The 18,151-nt window shown below is 43.5% G+C and overlaps 1 protein-coding gene across 19 annotated transcripts in view; it reads left to right on the forward strand.

Moving 5' to 3' along the window:
- The window catches only part of LPP (LIM domain containing preferred translocation partner in lipoma), a 369,106-nt gene that overhangs the window by 66,427 nt on the left and 284,528 nt on the right, over positions 1-18,151 (forward strand). For 16 of the 19 annotated variants that reach the window (XM_026070809.1, XM_026070806.1, XM_026070811.1 and 13 more), the window contains one exon: positions 11,802-11,901. The exons of 1 other annotated variant lie outside the window; for it this stretch is intronic. The gene's annotated coding sequence lies outside the window, so the exon portion shown is untranslated. Of the gene's footprint in view, positions 1-1,927; positions 2,123-11,801; positions 11,902-14,316; positions 14,340-18,151 lie in introns of those variants that run through there. 2 more of the 19 variants (XM_026070822.1, XM_026070823.1) reach the window with 2 other exon arrangements.

Below are 18,151 nucleotides of genomic sequence, written 5' to 3' on the forward strand. Positions count from 1 at the left end.
TTTCCTTTCCTTTCCTTTCCTTTCCTTTCCTTTCCTTTCCTTTCCTTTCCTTTCCTTTCCTTTCCTTTCCTTTCCTTTCCTTTCCTTTCCTTTTTTTAAATTGTTGAAGCTGTTTTTAATCCCTGACCATAATAAAGCCACACTGTTAACACAAGCAGCAGGGTAGCTGGAATCACAGCTGTACTACAAGTTCTGCTTTTAATTTCAGGCTCTTATTAATGAGGCTGGAAATCTTCCCCTCCTCCATTCAAGTTTGAATAGTATGTGTCTATCCAAATAACTTAACTGGGTGCTTCAGAGCATCACTGTCTCCATTTGAATACATGAGGTTGAAGGCTTAAGACTGTATTTTGATGTAATGAATCTGATAGTGGCAGGACTGGCTGAAGAAGTTTCTGGCCACTACTCTTTCCATTCTCCCAGTGCAGGTGTGTTCATGCCCATGTAAGTCAGCACAGACTGAGGATTGGGAACATGCAGCTGGAGAATGTGGGAATGGATCTCTATGGAGAGGGTTGCAGTGTGGAATCACAGCCCAAGACTCCCAATTGCCTGCCCATACAGCAGCAATCAAGGATCTCCAGTCAAAGGCACCGATCTTTGTGATAAAACTTGGGAGCAGTTTAGCTTCCCAAAGGAGGAAAATACTGTATCCATTCAAGCTTCAGGCTAGGGTCTGCAGGATGGTTTGGGTGACTACCTGTGCTGGAATGCAACTCTGCTGATCTTGCAGTACTCCCTCCTGCTCTAGCTGTGTGGTCCTGCTGCCTTCCTTGTTCCTGCCCTGGTCTGGGACCTCCTTCAACTCACTGAGCTTGTGGCCAAATATTTGCCTCCCCTGCCCCTTATGCTGGTTTTCTGCCTGCTTAATGAGCTGAAATGGCTCCGTGTGGGTGCCAGTGCAAGGGAGGGGATGGGACTCTGCCTCTTTGGCAGCAGTGAGAGGACAGGGTAGTGCAGTTGGGAGGGTTTAGGTTGCTCGAGCTGCTGCCTGCTACTGTGGTCCTGGTGCCAAGCGTGAGGAACCTGGTTGTTGTTGTCACCCAGCAGGGCAGCACCCTTTAATCTCTGTAGAGGGAAGTTATTAGCTCAGTGTTGACTGGAAACATCCCACTTTGGCCCAGGTAGCATCCTTTCCTCTAAATGTCCATTTGGCGAATGACTGAAAATCCTGGGATTGTCTTCTTTGAAGCAAATACAGGAGAGAGAAAAGTCTATAAGCTGGGGAAATCTCTAAGTCTGAGGCAGGCAGCTCTGGGGTATGTGTTCTCCCTGTTCCGGTGCACAAACAAGTTGAAGCTGAAAGATGAGAATTTTGAAACTTGTAAAAAGGAAACAACTCTGTCACCTAACCTGTTATTTTAAGTTGCTAGAGGAGACTTGTTGCTAGAGGAGTTTCTTGATGCCAGTGACTTGAGACACAAAGGGAGACTGGATGCTTCTGTGCATCCGGTATAAAGAATTACTTCAGTACTATTAATTTTTGGCAAAGCAAAAACCAAAACAAACAAAAACCAAATAAAATTGGAAGCAATATTAAACTTCATGCTTTAGGATTATGTCAATCTTTATTTTTTAGACACTAGAATGAAATTGTATTTGGGGGCAGAATTGTGTGYGCCTGCCTATTAAGGAAGTTTTGCATCATCCTTTAAAGCATCTACCACAAGCTAGGGTCAGCGACAACATACTGGAGAGAATGGACCAAGTTACTGATTTCTTTAAGGTTTCCCATTTTCTTCCTAGGCAGTTTGTGTGGTCTAATTTGGGATCCTGATGCCTGACTGAGGAAAGCAGACAAAAGCAAGGAGCTCTGAAGTAGCCAAGGAGTAAGGAACAGCACAGCTGATTGCACAAATGATCTCAGGCCTTTTGTATGAGAGGAAGAGCCAGGACTGAACTGGGGAAAATCCAGTGATTGGCAGCACATCTGAGATTCCTTCCTGCTCCAACCCAGAGCTTTCCTGGGGGTGTTTGCTGCACCCCAAAGGTGGTTGATCCTACATTTGTCTCCTCATCTCTCTGACTTTTGTCACCACCCTCCTCTGCAGGGTGGAATGAGAGCTGATCTTCTGGTACAGAAATGGACTGAGAAACTGGAGTTGATGCAGATTTTTTCTGGGTAATTGTGATTCAGGATTTCCTGCTTTTGGAGGAGGAGTATTGCTGTTTTCTCCTTTTGTTCCTATGAAGTCCTGGGTGCCCATGGGGATACAGTCTGTTGATTACATTAGAAACAGCAATGGCCAAAAAGAGTTTATTTTTCAGAATGTAATGTTGTAATTGCATCCTTGTTATGGAAATCTCAGTCTGCCTCTGAAATTGCTGCAATAGATTTGAACTTAGAGATTGTCAGGACTTGAGAAAGAATTCCCAGTCTCTAATGCACAGTCCCACACTCCTGTTTTTAATCTGTGTGTGTTAGAGATAGGTGGGCATAGAGAGGATGTACTTCTCTGTGACTGAGGTCATGTAATCCTTCCAGCCCCAGGTACATACACCGAAGGCCGGATTGCCTTTTATTTCCTGTGCAGATACGATTTAAGCTTTGCTAACCTAGGAAACAATCCTTAGGACTGTAGCTGCAACAGTTGCAAACTTTTAAGTTAGCATAAGTCAATCCCCCCTTCACTGCAGTAATTAAGAAAATTACTGCCTGTGTATGTGTTCATTCATCCCTCTACATGAACCCTTGTTAGGCTGGTCTGGTACAGCTTATTCTTCTTTTACCTTCTATGTCAGTAGCTTGATGTTTGAGCAAAACGCTCTGCAGTATATGTACTAGCCTTTTTCCTAGATGGATTGATTGGATTTCCAGTAAAGACAAACAGAGTCGGAAGTCTAAAGACGTTCAGCACGCAGCGCTGCACTCCACGATCCAGCCTGCTGTGCTCAGCTCCATATACGGCAAAAAAAAGGAACAGGAAAAGAGAGCACAGCTTGAATACCAGACATACAATGCATTCCTCAGAATTGCACACTTGGAATTTGCTTTTCCCCAGAAAGAGGACCCTCTGCACATTCATTAATTCAGACTATGTACTGTTTAGCAGGGAGAGGGAAGCCAGTATTGAGCTGGTTCCAGGCAACACTTACTGTCTTGTGTAAGTGAATTTCTTTTCTGTAAGGGTTTTTTTCCTCTTTGGTGGGAGACAGAGGAGGGAAAGGGACTGGGATGAGGAAGGGGAAAGGAGGCCAGATTGTCCTGAAACTTGGTATGACTCTTGGCAAGCTGCAGGCAGGTAGACTCAATTGCATTTATTTTCTTGTCCTGCTTGCTTGAAAAATCAATCTGATTCATCATTAGCCTCCGCCTTTAAATTATGTTTTCCCTGAATAGCATCTTCCAGTTAGTGGTGGGCAGAGGATAGATAAGGGAATTGATTCTGGAGCTGACTTCATTCATAATCTGGCTTCAGCTTTCCTTCTGTGTGCAGCCTTCATTACTTGAATAACTACACGCATGAATGGCTGGCTGAATTCAGCAACAGGCTGCTCAGCTGATGTTCTTCAGCAAGTTAGGGCCTTATGGAAGAAGTATGAGCCCTGTATTTATTAGATGTGCGTCCTGATATCTCTAAGCATACCCAAGTTTCTGAAGCCCTGGGTTTAGGATCCTCTTATGTATATGAATGAGAAAGGTCAAGTCAGTCTATCACTTCTTGGGTTTGCCATTGACTCATCCTCTGCAAAGACACCTCCTTAAACAACATAGGAGCCGAACCATCAATGCAGGTGATGTGGTTTCCTAGAGTGTTTGGAAGCCAAATTGTGGACTGGAAGCCACAACTGAGTGAATCACATCACTGTCTGCATACAGCCAGCCTGTCTGCCAACACCTGGGGCCATTGTAACAGAAGCACCCTAATCAGCTTTGTTTCCACTCATTTCCTAAGAGAAAATTTTTCCAAGACCATGGTTTAGATGTGAACTGTGCTTTCTGATGCATCTTCCATGGATGCTATCTGTGTTTCATGGGGACCAAACAGGTGGGAGAACTGGGCAATTGTCCTTTACCCAGAAGGCCATTTTTTAGGGAGGAAAAAAACAGCCTAACAACTTTGAATCATCTTGATTGTCTTGGAATCAGAATGCCTTGCAAGCAATTTTCTGTTGTTTCTTTACTGGCCTTGTGGAGGTGATGATGCTACTTAATTCCACATGCGCCTTTCATCTAACTTCTGCACCATCCCTTCCCATCTAGAGGATAGACTGTGATAGTACTTGATTAAAGTGATATGTATAGCTTTGTGAAGATCCCATCTGTTTCTGTACTTGACATCTGTGTTGTTTCATGTTACTTGCCTTCTTGCTTTCCTGTAAAACCAAGCACGTTATTAGGGCCCAAAATAGTAGCTCTTCTGGGCCGTGTTATAATAGGAGGGTGTTTCATGATGACAGGTTCCAGCACTGTGTGAAGGCAAAGCCCTTTTATATATGCAAGAAAATAGCAACAATCTACTTGCAGGTCATGCATGGCTCAGCACTTTGAACTTCTACATTACCAAGTGTATGCTGCCTCTGTTCTCAGAGACTGTACTTTGCAACAAGCACTGTAAATTATCCAGAGAGGATAATAGAGTAATAGAGGAGTTTGAAATGGTAGCAGAAAGAGGAATGAATGGCAAATTTATGCTAATGCAAACATCTGTTGAGTATTCTTGCCACTCTTTCCTCATCCATCCCCACACACATCCGGAGGTTGTTTAAAGTCAAGTGGAGTAAAGAGACTTTATTTTTTCTCTGAATATACCTTAGACTTTTGTGAATGTGTAGATACAGGTACAAAGGAAAACATTTGGGGTAGAACTGACAGGTGTCATTCTTTGGCTCCACTTCACATAAGCGTGTTCTTGACCGCTTTGTGGTACCTGAGACTTCATGGTGCTCCTTGTGATTTAGCCATAGCTCACTGAGAGGGTGGTCAGTGTTCTTGGTGAGTGATGGATTTGGGATGTCCCAATGTCTTGACTGTCTGAGTTGCTTACCATGATATTCATAGGAATGATGGCTACCAAGTGAAAATGGGTGACTTTGGAGAGCTGGGAGGACAGAATAGTCAGATAGTGTCCCCCGGGAGGTGAGAATGGTGTCTACCTGGGATGCTAGTGCTGGAAGTGCCATTGGATTCCTGTGCACATCTGGCTTTTCCATGGGGATGGGGATTCGGCCCCTCCAGCTGCCCCTGTACTGTTCCAGCTCCCTAGCTCGACCTGCTGCAAAGCTCCAGCTGCAGATGGGGCATTGGGGCTGCAGAGCCTCAGATGTCAACAAGCATAGGGGGAGAAATGGGTGTCAGGACTCTAGTCCTGCCTCCCCAATAGGCAGATTGCCTGCAGAGGGTTTTCAGATGCTGCAGATACCTGACCTGTGTGCACAGTTAGGAGCATCATGCATCTGGTGGCTGCTGAAAGGTCACGACTCTCTTGGTCTCATTTTTGCTAGATTTAAATGGGAGTACTTCTTCCCCAGTCACTGTTCTAATGTAACAAAGCGCTGGAACTGGTGGAGAAAGGGAAATGGACATGCAGCTGGTAAATATTTCTGGAAGTGTTGTGTTGTTTCTGTTTCCATAAAGTTTTGTTCTTGCTTTAAAAAAAAGTACGATCGGTACAAAGAATATAGCACAAAGCAGGCAAATGCTGAGCCACTGTTGCTTTTTTATTATTATTATTTTTTGATTTGATTTGATTTTTTTGTGGTAGTGCCTTAAGGTGTCTTACCAGGAACAGAGGCCATCATTATTAGAGAATCCTGTAAAACAGCTGTAATAATTGTACAGTGTTCTGTATTGCTATCAAATTTATAAGTATTCATATTTTTTTTCTTTTTTTTAAAAGCCACAAGGGACTGTCTCTGCACACATCATTGATTTTGCTAATAAAATCTTATATTTTAATGGTACATTTCATTGGAAAAACATCAACTACTCCATAAAAGTTAAGACTCATAGTACTGTAGGATGGCAATGTTTCCTGTTGTCTTGATGGAGAGATTGATCTAGATGGATTTATTTGGTCGCTTAACAGCTATTGGGGAAGGGTACAAAATCAGATGCCTTAACTCCTCTGCTCCAAACTTTCCAATCTGTGGTTTGGGATTTAGTGTCCAGCTCGTACCCTTTGTTTTTAACTATGGGCGGTTGAGATGGCCACATGTTCATCGCTGGGACTGGCTTTGTGATGCCGATGGACACTGCAAGGCTAGCTTGCTGGGCTGAATGAGACTGTAGAAACAAAATTATTCTCCTGGTTGCATGTGACTGAAGCCAGCCCAGCTTCATGCCTTGAGACCACACAGTAGCGGTACTTGCATTGGTGGAGCAGAGTCATCCCTTGCCCAACTCCATTTTTTCATGGGGTGTAAGCTTTTGCCACCCCCACCGCACGCTCGATTTCATTTTCTTCCTTCAAGCCCGCTTGAAGCCGAATGCGACTCCGGGCTGGTGACTTTGCTTCCCCTCTGAACACGTTGCGGCACATTGGAGCAGCGAGAGCCGCAGAGCAGCGGGATGCTTGGCATTGGCCTTCCCTCTCCCTCTGCTCATCCACGCTCTCTGGCTGCTGCTGTGACTGAGCAGGTGGCTCTGCTCATTGCCGAATGGTGCCTCTGCTTTCTTAAGTGAGGCAAGAAATCTTTCTGGGGCTCCTAATTCCCTCCAGCTCCCAAGGATCATAGGAACGAATGTGTTTTGTGGAAGGGTGGCAAGGCTTCCTGGGTCAAGGAGATGAGTGGGTGCACTCCTGGAGGGCCCAGCTCAGGGCTGCTGTTAGTCCCTGCTGTTCTCGTTCAGATTTGTGCGAGAACTAGGGGATCTGTGGTTTGAGGAGCAGGTCCTAATGCATTTCTCTGATCTTCAGTTGATGAGGATGTGTAGGAGAAGGAGAATTTCCCACAGGCGTAGAGACAATGAAATTCTGTGCCCACACAGCTTGCTTTACTGCAAGGAGTGGGAAAGGTGTTTAAAATCTGTTTGAAATGACTCTGGTGTTAAGTATGGAGAGAGGAGAGCCATCAGGCCAAGGCCCAGGCCATGACTGCCATGTTGTGTCCCCCGCGATCCCTTCATCCGAGGCACCTACCTGGCTGCTTCTGGGATATTGTTCCTATATTGTTCCTATTCAGAGACCATGGCAGGTTAAATTGCCCTCCATCAGGAATTGGCCAGGACGTGGCTGAAAGCCCCTGGCTGAGATGCCTTTGGCCTTTGCTAGCTGAGCTCTGCAGTAGGCTGGATTAGCAAACGTTGTTTTAGACATAGCTGTAAACCCAGAACATATAAAAGGGCTCAGAGAGAGATGAATTTGTGCTCTATTCTGGTTCATTTTGCCAAATGCCACGCTGTCATTAAATATTTTTTTCTCTATAAGGCAGCGAAAGGTGTTGAACTTGTAGTTAGAAAGCCATTGCTGAGCCAAAGCCTCAGTCCTGTATTTTGCAGTAATTAGCAGGTTTGAGCATGTCCTTAGTTCAGCAAAAAGTAGGGAGATGACCAGAGTCTGTATTTTATTGTATTTACTTATTTAGAGAGTGTGTGTGTGTGGTGCATTTCAGGGAATGTTTAGTTGTCAGATTCATAGAGCTGAATCAGATTTAGTCTTACAGGAAACAGCCTAGTTGTCCATAGCAACCTGAAATTGATTTTTYCCCCCCCCTGCCTACTGAAAGCTGTTCACTTTTGAATCATCCCTTTAATTTAATACAGTGAACAGGATGTCCCTGCATGCTGAAACTTTTTTTTTTTAATAACGAGTAACCTAAGCAAAAATTTCTTATTTCAGAAACAGCCTTGACTCCATCTTTATTACTGCTTGGCATTAGTCCTCCTCATGCCATTTCCTTGCACTTCATTTCAGGCATTAGAGGCCATTATCAATATCAGTTAATTACCGCTTCGGCTCTAGGGAGACCTCACTCTGTGCACCCCGGGGGCCTCTGCACTGTCTTCTCGGCAGTTAGGTCCCTGTTCAGCACAAAACTCTCTTGGCTGGCTTGCCCTGTCTGGCTGCTATGATGTGTAGCCCTGGTCAGTGTGGTCACACTAGAAAAAAATATTCTTTGCTGTCTCCCTGGCATCGGTCCTCTGCCTTTGCCCTTACGTGCGGATGGGCACATGGCTCTCGCCACCTCGTGCGCGGAGGGAGGAACAGGTGAGCTCCGGGAAATGCTCCGTTAGCTCTCTCTCTGTCTGTCAAAACCTCTTTTTGCTGACAGCTCCAGCTAAAGCAGTTCAGCTGTTTTGGAGATGACTGGTTAGGGAGACATTGGGAAGAATGTGGAGAATAGTAGCACAGTTTTGTTCCTCTTTAAAAAAATAAATCTATGTCCTTGCCATCTGTATGGTGCCTGAAGACTCCAAGGAGGTGACTTGCTAAGTCAGAGAAGAAATAGGGTTAAGGGATTTTGGGTGTTTATTTTTTTGCTTTTTTGAAAAAGGTTTGGCCAAGTTTTTACATTTTGACAAAAATAAGTTTTGCTCGTGCTCAACAGAGACTTCCTTGACTTCAGCAACTGTATTTTTGGAAGATCCAAATGCACTGTCCTCTAGCTTGTGTCTTTGATGTATTTTTTCCACAGTTGCTTGCCCCCAGCTTTTGCATGCCATTGCAAGACAGCAGTGTGACTGGGAGACTGTTTCTCCTGTGCCCTTAGCTCTTGTCCTGCTAGCTGTGAAGCAGCGTGATGGAGGTGTTACTGTGGTGAGGGAAAGCTGTGCCTTGCTGGCATTCGGTCCCCTCCTCCTCATCCTCTATTGACTGTTCTCCATAAAAGGAATCAAACTGCTACTTATATCTATCTACACTTAGACCATTAGCACAAATTGCATCAATCTGTGCTGTGAAACGTCTGCCTTTTCTTGGCTTGTTTTCTTAAAAAAAAGAAAAAAAAAGTGCACAAAATCAATATGGCAGAGTCTTTAGTGGTGTGTTCACCTGCTGTCGCTTCCAGAGCAAACCATGTCACTCAAAACTCATGGTGTACAGCACTTGTTGAGGAGGTAGTTATTTAATCTTTCTCGTTTTCCTCATCAGTCAAAGACTTGGTTTATTTAATGCACATCCTCTGGACAGTTCACCAAATAAAATAGCCAGAATGTTCATCTCCGTTTCCGTACTGTCACATCCAGCTACTTCGTAGACAATAATGAGTGTCTCTCTAATAGTGTTTTTCAGATGGATAAGGAGCAGAGGCATCTACTAATTTCAGGTGCCAAAACTGAGACTTACAAGGCCTGATTTTTTCAGAAAACTTCATTTTTTTGTAGCACTCTATAGAGTCATAGTAGAAGTTCCAATCTCAGTCAGATGCGATTGTTAACATTCAGCTCCTTTGGAAGAGGCCTCTGTGTGTGTTTAGGGAGAAAAGGCACAACAATAACTATCTGGAAAAATTTTGATTTAAATGGCTTGGCTACCATCATTCAGGAGGTTTACGGCACGAGATAAACAGGGTCTAATTTTTCAGTGACATTCAGCTGTCTGACTGTGAGGCATCCTTTCTGTTCTTATCATTGTGTGCCTTGTGTGCTTCCAATCTTCCAACAGTTGGAAGAAGGCTAGAAGGCCACTATCCCAAATAGTTGCAACCTCCTTTTCCATGTGACCTGGGTTTTATACACCACTAGCAAGTAGCATAAACATTACTCTGGGTCTAAATGAGCTTCCATGTGTCATTGTTTGCATTCCTCCCTTCAGCAGGAGCACTGCCTGTCTGAGAGCTGGATTTAGAGCTAGATGTGACCTGACTGGGACACGCAAAAGTTCCTCGACTGTTGTCTGTAACTTCTGACAGTGGGATATTTGTAAACTTAAATGCTTCCTCCCAGAAGTATCAAAGGAACTAAGGCCACTTTTCAGCATGAACATGAAAGACTTTCGTGCACAAGTGCAGTAAGAATTCCTTGGAGAACAAAGACTTTTGCTAATCGCTTCTAATACCTTTTAAGTTTATGCCTCATATTTTCCCCTTTTCAGACAGTCTCTCAGAGTACTGAGACTTCAGTGACTGACTCACCAAATAATTAACAGAAGAAGGACTCTATCTCTGAAACTTTTGATCACCTCTCTTAATTCTCTTAAACCAGCCAGTACTTGGCCAGGTTCCAGTTTGCGTAATTACATTTGACCTAACTTAATCCCTTGGCAGTTTCAATTGCATGTGGTAGTCTTCTTGGCTCCCTGTCCTGGGCTGCCATTCAATACTACTTCATGGTTTTCAACAGCTGTCATAATTCTGCCATAGAAGTGGATATATTTTCATGGTAGAAGCACTCCTCTCATGTATATCCCTTACTGAACATCCTTATCTCTTGCTAGTATTTAGGGAGGTAATTTGTCTGAGACTGCTGATGGTCTTGTGGAAGTCGTTGGAGCTACTTACATCCTTGAAGATGCAGAAGCATTTAAGGTCTTTGCTGAGTTGGCCATCACATTTTGACGTTACTTTGGGTTCTACATCTTCAGTAAAGGAATTTATTGCTCAGTCTCCTCAGCTACTGTGTGCTGTAGGAATATTGGTAGTGCAGGTATTTGCCTTCTAACCTTTAGCTTTGGAAACAACACTTCCATTACCAAATTTTTGCTAAATAGGAGTGTGTCACCTCCCTGTGATGACAGCAGTTGGGCTGGCTGAAAATGTTGGCATTGGTAGGACTGAAATGATCAAGGAAACCAAAAGTCCAGGGGAATAGAGAGGGACTGAAAAAGAACAAACATCCCAAGTGGAACTTGGAGATGGACAAAATGCAGTAGTGAAAGGGATGGTCAGATGGACAGAGTGGACAACAGTGAAGACACTGAGTTGTTGCATTGGCATTTTTAGCCCTTGGATGTGTAGCTGGCACCTTGTTTTCACAGCAGATCATAAATTCAGTGGCTCTGGGTTTCAGCCCTTAGAAAATGCCTATTTGTTGCACAGCCGCTTGGTACTTTGAGCCTAACAGCAGTCCCTGTTTAGTGGAAGCCAGAAATTTACATTAGGTGGAGTGTGAAAGCTGATCCATTGGCAAAAGTTAATATAGCGGCAAACAGGCTGCTTCTTTCTGGCTCTGTTTTCCTGAGAGCCTCCAAAAATATAAAGGCAAATGTGTTATCACTCCTCTCCCTTGTTGTTTGTATGCTGACGAAATATGGGATGTTTGTGCCATTCAGAGCTCCACCCCTGCCTTCTCCAATGCTGCTCTTGTATATCCTTTCTTTACTCCCCCCTCTCTTTCACCAAGCCCTTGAGTTCAGGAGAAAGATTTCTTTTTTTGCTAGGTAGATCACCCTGAAGATTGGGAGGCAGGGACTATACTGTGAACACTAAAGTTACTCAATTGTTCATCAAATAAGGCTTTTCTCTTATGTGTATATCCCATAATTATGCACAATCAAATCTTAGAGTAAACTAAAAGTCTTGCCTCTGTTGGTTTCAATGATCCCGAAAATAAAGTCATCAGTTGCAACATTGAGATTTATCCTCTGTCACTGTGAATAAAGCTTTGAAGATGGAGCCTTCTGATTTTGATGTGTACTGGGTATTGCTTACGGTTTGGCTGAACTTTTTGTCAATTCAAGGGTGCACTTTGGTTTCTAGGAGAGCGATTAATCAAATCCTTATGGTAGTTGTCAGAGAATATGTGGTTAAGTTTGAGTGGCGGAGAAAGATGTGTCTACAGTCATTGGTGTTGCTTTTGAAGATTTGTTTGAATGTTAAATAATAGGGTGGAAAAAATTGCAGTTCAGAGTTGGTGGTTTTCCTTCCTAGTGGACCCTCTGCCTACCATCCTAAAGATAAATATTTTCTTTTTCTTGTTTCAGAATATTTTATAATTGGGTGTGCCTGAATGCATCAGCCTTTGGATGTGAGCTTCTTCTCTTGAAACAGCCTTGTGATATCTTAGCTGCCTGTTCTCCTGGGGTAAGAAAAGAAATGCACACGCAGACACACAAAGCTAAGAACTCACTTAGAGCAGAAGCACAGTGGCAAAAAGAGGGCAAGTCGCACTGGTGCCTGAGCTTGTAAATTTTGGCAATGGTGAGCTTGTCCTGGAGAGAGGGAGCAAACTGTAAATCCACACACTGTCATTAAGACAAGAAGTCATAGGCTTAAACTGCAGCATGAGAAGTTTAGATGAGACATTAGCAAATGATCTCTAACATTAAGAATAACTAAGCGCTGGAATGTATTGCCTGAGGAGGCTATGAATTTTCAGTCATTGGAARGCTTTAAGAACAAGTTTGAAAAGCTCCATCAAACATGGTTTAGGAGAATTGACCCTTCCTTGTGGTAGGGAAATGGACAAGATAACTTCTGGAAAGTTCTTCTAACTTGTCAATGGTTAGAAATTGGAGACTGTGATATTCTTATCTGAGCAACGTTATTCAAAACTTAACAGTAAAAAGCAAAGCTCAGTGCTTCTGTGTAGAAGGAGCTGCCTAGTTGATGACTTGCTTTGATGTAACAGCTGTTCTTCTCGTGCTCTGTGTCTTTTTTTTACCTGAGTGGTGAGGTCCTTTGCGAGTGAAGTGCAAGCTCATGGAAGAGGAATCCTTGGTCATTGGCATGTAATCTAAACTTGTGATAAAAATAGGTGGTTGCCTCATTTCTGGTTCCTTTGTAGCAGTTTCCTGGGAGTTTGTATTTGTTCTGTGATCCACAGAATGGTTTTACTCTCTCATTCTCAGTTAGTTAATCTCTTCTGTTTTATTGTGATGTGAGAGGACAATGCTACAGATTCAGGTATGCTGAAATTCAGGGTTATCAGAGCATCTGAGCAAAACATAAATAAGGTATGTGGGAGAGGTACACAGGAACCAAATGATTACTTTTCCTCTTTGTTTCCAAGGGCCTGTGAGATGGCAGAGAATTTCATTTTCCTTTTCTTGTTCTTCTGTTCCTGTTCTCTATTGTGTTTCTTTGTGCCATCATGACAGCAAACCCAGCAGGCTTTTTCTGTGTGTAAAAATGCCAGCTCACCAGCTGGGTGTTGAAATTGCATCCTAAAGATGGTTGCTCATTTAGTACCCTTGCTTCTTCCTTGCTTCCTCAGGAGTTAGGGACTGCAAACCTTCTACCCAGGCAAGCATGAGCGGGTCTCAGGCAGCCCTGGTATCTCTGAGCAACCATCACAAGATGACCTGAGTTCGGGTAGTATTTCATCTTCCTTGTGTGGTTAAGGAGGAAAGTGAAATGAATGTCCTGTGTCTTAGGACACCTAAAATTCAAATCAAGTCTGTGGGAAATACTTTAACACCTGTTGGACTTTGCTGRGAACTGTTTGGTTTCTCTAATATTTGCCTTTCATCCTTTACATCAGCAAATACTGGTGTCTCCCCTGGAGTTATACTAGTGTCTTATTGTTTAGTATCACCTTCTGTTTAGCAGAGATAAGCTGTTATGTCCCAGGGGTACAGGAACATGGAAGAAACTCTCAAATAGCTCTAAGAAATGCAGATGGTGTCAAGAGAGAAATAAGGGGATGCCTTTCTGAAGTCACCTTTGTACATTTTTTTTTTTATCTTGAGCTTTAAAATTCCTGCAACTATCTGTTCAAATCTTGAAAGCAAAATACATTCATGGCAGGATACAATTTACTGTGTGCCCCCTGATCTTTTGATCTCAGTCAATCAAATAAATCTAAGACCTTGCAGTTCACCTTGTTGCAAGGACGGTTAATAAGTTGAGGGGTTGTACCAGTGGCACTGATGGTTTTACAACCTTGTTCTTTTTTATCATTGTTATTATTATTTTTTATGATTCTGACCTTTTGGACTGGTCAGGGTAAGATTATTTACAAAGAATACTCCATAAATATGCCTGTCAGGACTGGAGTTAACATTCAAACGTTGCTGTTTAGCAAAAGAAAGCAATATGCCAAACTTCAATTTAGATTTTCACTACAGGGTTGAAAATAATGACAGGACTCACTCAACATGGCAGAGATGAGTCCTGTCACCTTTATGGGAAAGCTTGCCTTATAGTCTCAAAGCCCTTCACACGTATGTGGCTGGTTAACTTGCTGGCTGGGTCCGAAAATGTGGAATCTGGGATCTCCTGCTGGGACAGACCTGGGGCAGGTGAGCCCTGAGGTCTGACTCTCACGTCTCAGAGATGCTAGCTCAGGTCAATTCTGTAGTTTTATCTGAATGATTTTGCAACTGAAAATTCTTTTTTCTAATTCTGTGCTCCTTGCTTCCACCTGCAAAGGAGATATTGTGGAGCTGGTCTAAGATCTGTATGCTGTGAAGCAGTCCTGTTTCCTTCCATGCACTTAAGAACAGAAGTCTTGCTCTGAGTGCAAGTGAACACGCATTATAAGCATTGCTTAAGAAAGTCCCAGTACATCTTGCTGTGTTGTGAGTAGCACTGTGTGGGTGCCTCATTGTGAATCTTTGAGCAATTTGGGAATCCCAGATTTTGGTGGGCAGAGGATTGGGTTTTCCCCATCGTGAATGTTCATTGAAACAGTTCCTAGATGGCTTCGGCCTGATGTTTTCCACAGATGAGGCTTGCAGAGTTCAGCGACAAAAATCTTGTTTGTCTATCAGAAAATGTAATGCTTTACTGTCAATGTTTATGTGGTTCTGTCAGTAGAATTAACTTCTATGGGTGAAAGCAACGCAAGTACTGAAGTTGTAAGCCAGTAGGCTGTTATTTAAGTGTTCACTTGCAGTTTCTGAAAACCACACCAGTGCGCTGTGTAAAAATGGGCCGTTTATAGAGCCTGGTCATGGACATAAATGCAGTTACCTCACAAGGATGTGGATATTATGAGGTTATTTTTTTCCTTGTTTCAAAGATGAGAAAGTGAAGGTGTTGAAGACTGCTTACTTTTACCCGCTAGAAAGGAGTGACAAAGCTTGCAATGTCTTTGCACAACAGTGGAGCCCAGAGGTTGGATCCAAGACCATGCACCCTTATGTTAGGCAAAAGGGGTGCATGTTGTGAAAGGTTCATCATGGCCTGAAAAATTTATGCTATTAATTGAGAAAGTAGACTAGGACTGGGTGGTAAAATAGCAGTGCAGAACCTCAGTGTGACTTGTAGAAAGTCATGTGACATCTTAGTGACAAATCTCCTATTACAGCCCAGCAATTCTGAGTCCACCTTTATAACACTGTAACTTGCAGTGAAACAGATGGGCTCATTTCCCTATCAGAATCGATTAAAAAAAAAAAAAAAAAGTTTAAATGTTCTTCCCATCTTAAAAATCAAGACCATTTCCACAGCACCTGTAAATGATAATAACTTAACCTTTTGATAGATTTACTTGCCTTGCACATAAACCTAGAAATACTGGAAAAATAGACCATTGGGTAACTGCGTGCCTGGGTGGCGAATCCGTGCCTAGGCTCTGCGCTGCATCCTCTGAGCCCTGTGTCTGCCCCAGGTCCCTGCTGACGTGGTCAGGAGCATGTCCCAGCTCTGGGAAGAGCTGCAGTTCTCAAGGTGCCAAGGGGAAAARGCTTCTGGGCTGTGGGAATTTCACGTGGCTCACAAAGCGGCATGCTTTTTCCTTATTCCAAAAGGTACTGTAAATTAGCAGCAGGGGGTAATAGTCACCTTGAATTAAGCCGTGTGGAAGCATGAGAAATAGCAGGGTATATTCAAAACTATCTATTGAGTATATATATTCCTCTTAAGAAACATGTTGAAGATGCCATATCCATAAATACTAATAAGGCTGTTTGATTCCAATTTTCAGGTAAGATTAACATTTTATTGAGTATTATATCTGTCACATTCAATGCTTTAGTGTACCATCCTCTCAGGCTTATTAGCATAATTGCAGTGCTTAAGCAACAATAAAAAATTCAACAGTAAAATAGCAGTTAGCACAGGCAATTTGTTATCAAAAGCTTTTACTTAAGGACAGCTTCTGAGCGTATTTATTATCAAGTTAGGGCTATACATTATTTTTATTTAGAAAAACAAAACGGAAATGTTGCAGGATTTTTTTTTTTTATGGCTGAATCAGAAGGCCTGAAAAACTGGTCATGGCCTTTTTTCTGTTTCTTAAAAACATGCAGCAGATTTGCTTGGGGAGGGAAAGCGAGATAACAAAACAAACTCAGATCTAGAGCGGGCTAATAATGTTAATAACAATATTAATAACTCATTAKGTAATCTTGAGTGCCCATTTTAAATCTCCTCACTACCTTCCAGGCTCCTGCAGCTTAGAAGAAGCTGTCCTTCCCCTCCCTCTTACTAATGACCCCGTTGGCTCAGAAACAGAGGGTGCCTGTGGTGGTAGTTGTGGTGGTTTTGTCAGCCTATGGGTGGATTTGGAGACAGGATCTTACGAGGTCCCATCTCCCAATATACTTGAACGTCTGCTTTCTGCCTTGGACTGCCTGAGATGCTCTGTTCGGTCACCCGTTCAAATGAACAAAAACCTACCCGTGCGATTGGAGTATAGCTGATGCTGTTTCCAAGGGGGGTGGCATATGTGTATTTGTGGTGTTCCTGGTTTTGGAAGCTTTTGGACTTGGTATCAGTTTGCAAAGCACAGATTTCTGCATCCTCAAGGACTGAYGTTGCTGGCAGTGCGGCCATTCGTTCTGGCAGCCTAAAAGTATGCTGATGTGAAAAGAGGAGTGTGAGGCCAGAGGTCCCAAAGTAGCTCCAGTGTGCCTGCAGCACTGTAGCTGCCCCTGCTTGTTCACAACCAGCTCGGGGTTCAGAGGTGCTACGGCAGCATGCTGCAGGGACATGCTTTGGAGGCAAGGCGGGTATGGGAGGGACCCACAGAAAGACAGGGCTTTGCTGTCAGTTCTGGTTGTCTTTGAGGCTGGAGTAGAGGAGCATGGCTTGGCTGTGTGACAGCATGGCGCACTCCACCTCTTTCTGACCTTCCTTTGAGGACGTATGGGGGAACAGTCCTTTGCCCTGAGATGTGAATGTACAATGTGTTCATGTGCAAGCATCTGTATAAACACACGGACACACACACACAGAGGAAGTCATTGGTGCCCGTGTGGCAGGATTTCTTTTTTTTTTTTTTTCCTCTCTCAAGTATTTTGGTTTTCCATGAAAGGCTTTTTGGGGGGGAATTTATTGTGTGCATTTAAAATGTGAAATTGTATTTCATAAATAAAGAATTAAATGAGCTTTAAACTACACAAAAATTCCTCAAGATAAAAGGTCTATCCAGGGAATGTGCACATTTGGCAAGAGGAAGGGCAGCTGCTGTGATAGCTAGTGCGTACCGTGCACTGTGGGAGCCTGGGAGCTACCTGCTGCTAAGGCTGTGTCTCTGTACCTTTTACTGGTGCTGTGGAAGCTGAGGAGCTGGGGAGACAGATGTCTGAAAGCTCATTTGAAACCATTATCTTCTAAGTCTTGAATTCATCATGCGTTGCCTAAGTCAGAGGCCTGGTCCTTCTGTGACAGAGAGTCAGTGGAGAAAGAGAGCCTCCTCCAGAGGGCAATTTGGTTCACCTAATGTTTGAACTAGATGCTCTAGGTTAGGTAAAGTAAATGCAGACCTAAGTCTCTTGCAGTCCTCTGAGGTGACAGCTGATAAAAAAAAAAAAAAATAGTAGTCAGGTGTGATACTTGCTTTGAGTGAAACATGCCACCTCTTTTTGTCTCAGATGCCTTAACTCGTGTAGGGTGTTTTCAGTCTCCTCCTTGCTGTAGTGGGCTCCTCCACACCTTTCATTTTCTACCTGACTCCTCTGAACTGTTGCCCTTGGCTGTCCTTGTGCATCCTCAGATCTCTGTCTGGCCTCTCTTCACCTCCAGCATCCCCAGATCTCCCCATCCCTCACTGAAGATTGGGTTCTCTCTCCTTCCTTGCTTTGTGAGTGTCCTTTCCCTCTTCCTCCTTTGTTTTGGTAGACCTCCTCTACCTTGTGCTTCTCTTTCAGAGGTCGCTGTTGCATGTTCTCAATGGAGGAGATGGACCTACCACTGTTGGCCATGTCAGTGGTGCCCAAAGAACGTGGGGAAGAACTGCCATAATCATGTGAGAAAGGCAGGCTCTGGCAATGCGTGGCACCTTGATTCAGGCTCACAGCCTGCAGGACTAAACCCTGCAGGGGTAAACTTGTCTGTTTAGTCTTTGCTCCCAATCTGACTGTTCTCTAAACTCATCCCCATGAGGGAGAAGTGAAGGTAATCTTGCCCTGGGGCAGAAGCTCATGTTCATAGTGAAACAGGATGT

The sequence above is a fragment of the Apteryx rowi genome, unplaced genomic scaffold (assembly GCF_003343035.1).
Source record: "Apteryx rowi isolate R43461 unplaced genomic scaffold, aptRow1 scaffold_32, whole genome shotgun sequence".
Taxonomy (NCBI): Eukaryota; Metazoa; Chordata; class Aves; order Apterygiformes; family Apterygidae; genus Apteryx; species Apteryx rowi.